The 3126-nt window shown below is 54.0% G+C and overlaps 1 protein-coding gene across 1 annotated transcript in view; it reads right to left on the bottom strand.

The window, feature by feature from the left end:
• Positions 1-1478, bottom strand: part of LCA5L (LCA5L, lebercilin like) — a 22416-nt gene extending 20938 nt beyond the window's left edge. The window contains exon 1 of the mRNA XM_019524242.1: positions 1410-1478. The gene's annotated coding sequence lies outside the window, so the exon portion shown is untranslated. The remainder of the gene's footprint in view (positions 1-1409) is intronic.
• Between the last annotated feature and the right edge of the window lie 1648 nt (positions 1479-3126).

The raw sequence follows: 3126 nt of genomic DNA, 5'->3' as shown, positions 1-3126 counted from the left end.
GGGTGAGAGACAGTGTCAAAAGCCTTCCGGAAGTCCAGGAAGACTATGTCCACTGCTACCCCTGCATCTAATGATCTGGTGATCTGATCATAAAAGGCCACCAGGTTGGTCTGGCAGGACCTGCCACTGATGAACCCATGTTGGTTGCCCCTAAGCATGCAGTCCCCTGCTGGCCCCTCCTGGATGTGTGCCAGAACAATTTTCTCGAACAGCTTGCCTAGGATCGAGGTAAGACTAACTGGCCTATAGTTTCCCGGGTCCTCCTTCCTCCCTGTTTTGAAGATGGGAACCACGTTGGCCTTCTTCCAGTCCTCCGGTACCTCTCCAGACCACCGCAAGTGCTCATAAAACCTTGCCAGGGGACTTGCAACGACCTCAGCCAGTTCCTTTAGAACTCTAGGGTGGAGATCATCCGGACCGGCTGACTTGAAAATGTCCAGCCCCTCCAGAAGCTCCCTAACTAAATCCTCGTGTCATGCTTCATGCCACGCAACGCTAGTGTGCAGTCATAATGAGCTATTGTGCAAGTTGGTGTCACCAAAAAGCTGTCTGGCGACACTATTGCACAGTAGTAGTGAGCTACTGCAGTCAGCGCCTCATGTAGACACACAGCCAGTGAGGATAAAAGGATAAATTTTTCCACCAAACTAAGACATTTGCAGATTAATGAGGATTTGACTAATCCTTAAGCTCTTGTTCCCCCAAATGTGTGCAGAAGTAGCTATGTTTCATTTGAAAAAGGGAAAACCAGGAGCAAGGGTTATTGGCCCCAGCAGTCTTTCCTCCCCAGAGCAGGGGGGCTGGACCTGATGATCTCACAAGGTCCCTTCCAGCCCTAAACTTCTGTTCATCAGTGTGTCATCTTCCCCCCACCCCTCCCATTTTCAAGGAAAATGACCTTTCTGGAGTTTTTCAGAAAACAGCAACTTTCACCAAACAGGGTGTTTCCCCCAACAGTCTTTCTTCCTGACACAATACCAAAAGCAACAACAGACACGGCCTGACAAAGGGGGGGTTGTGCTCCAAAGCTTACAAAGAAGGCATTTTCTAACTGAGTTGGTCTGAATAAAAGATATCAGCTTGACCAAAAGGTATCGGTTTGCCTGCTCGTGTTGGCGTCACTGGAGCCCAGCCGGGGCTGGCACAGCCTCCCCAGGATCTACGCAGCACCCCCAGGCCAGCTCTGGCCCTACAGGCGCTGCAGTGAAGCTTTTGTGAGCATGCCCAGAAAGAGGACGCAACAAAAATGGCGGACGCGCTCCCTCCTGCCCCAGGGACCCCGGAGGACGGGGGCGGGGATGTATGAGCGGGCGCTCGTGGCAGTTCCCCTCATCACCCTACCCCTCCTCCTCCCCACCGCAGAAAATCGGGCGTCCTTTCGTGCCCACCCCCCTCGAAGCACTGGTTACCCTGCGCACCGCCTTTGGCCGTTGTCGGCGCGCTGCCGTTGTTCCGTTGCTATGGGAACCAGCTGCTGGGCTGGCGCGGAACATCCTGGAACTTGTAGTCCCACGCTGATGGCGAGAACTCCGGGATGGTTCAATGATGTTCCTCCACGCCCCCTCCCTCTTGGAGGCGGTGACGTCACGGATGTCAGCCAATTGCATGCAACGACGCTCCCCCTCCCCCCCCAGCACGAAGGAACTCTCCTCAACAGGGAACTCCTGCAGTGCCAGAGATGGGGTCCTGGTGCGCATGCGCGGTGGGCGCCGTTCCTAAGCTAGGTGTAGAACCTGGTGTCCCAGCTTGGTGTCTCCGCATATGGGGGTTTGAGGTATAGATTCTTGCTTCTCAGCCAGGGGGCTGTGGCACCTCAGGGTGCCTTGGGAGCACTTGCAGGGCGCAGCTGCACAGGGACAGCAGCTGGGAGCCCTGGGGCAAAGCAGAAGTGGTGACTTCTGCAATCACAGCAGCAGTCCCTTGATTTTTTTTTTTTTGCCTCCCCTCAAATCAGTGCCCAGGGCAGTTGCCCCTGTCACACCGCCCTAGTGCTGCCACCTCTGCTGTACAATGTCAGCACCTTCGGGTGCACAAACGTGGTTCACAGGATAAGCTTGGAAGTTTCCAATAGGAAGCTATGCCATGAAATGAAGGAGGGGGCTCAATGTTTTGGACCAAGTGAATGAGACCGGGCTGGCGCACTTGCTGGGTTGGCCTCCTGATACCACGATTGGGCCCAATGCTACCCCTATATGTCCCTATGTGCCAGGACTGGGGCCCAGGCTGCCTTGTGCACATGCACACAGGCCACGGTTAATGTGGCTCCCCACAGGTTAGACAACCTGGCGCCAGGGGCCAGATCTGGTCCACAGGCTGGCGTTTGGGCACCCCATTGTTAAACCGTTCTGTCTTGTAGCTCTGAGTTCTTTGCACAAGCAGATTTGCTCTGCTGTTTTTCCATAGTGAAAAAAAGGTGAAAACTCACAAGCTGGCACTTTCTGAGCAGGTCCTCCAGCCTACTGGGGGGCGCTCCCTGAGTCTAGAAAGGTTGAGGTGCTCTAGGGTCATGTTTCTCTTACCATGTAGTTTTGTCAGTAGGTTAGACCAGAGGTGCTCAACCCCTGGCCTGCAGGCCAAATGCAGCCCATGGAGCTGTGGTGTCCAGCCCACAGGGCTCTCCCAGGTCAGAAAATATGGCAGTGGGGGATTAGTGGCAATTCATACTGCCACCCCTTCTTTACTGTCCTATTCCCAAGCTCTGTGTAGCTGGGTCAGAGTTAGGCCACATCCCCTGCTCCCTCAGCCATTTTGGGGGCCGAGCCAACCCCTTCTTCTCCTACATACCTGGATGGAGATGGGCTGCCCTCTGCCCCCCTCCACACAGCCTGATCAGGCCTTGCTGCACACCACATTGGGCCCACTGGCAGAATCCTGCCCACGGACCCACTGAGGTCACAGGGCAAAAAGTTTGAGCACCAATGGGTTAGATCATGGATACAAATAAGGTGGTTTGGATCTTACATCAGAAAGGGGGTTGGACTAGATGACCTCTAGAGGTCCCTTCCAACCCTACTTTTCTATTATTTCTATAATACAAATGACTAATGTGCTATTATTTATCATGTTTCATCCGCATCCTGCATGGTGCCATAGATGCTTTCAGGGCTGGATCCTGCACATGTTTAC

Source organism: Gavialis gangeticus, unplaced genomic scaffold (assembly GCF_001723915.1).
Source record: "Gavialis gangeticus isolate Ggan-Ray unplaced genomic scaffold, GavGan_comp1, whole genome shotgun sequence".
In the NCBI taxonomy this organism is placed as follows: Eukaryota; Metazoa; Chordata; order Crocodylia; family Gavialidae; genus Gavialis; species Gavialis gangeticus.
The sequence above is the reverse complement of the archived record's forward strand: the minus strand, read 5'-3'. Positions and strand labels throughout refer to the sequence as shown.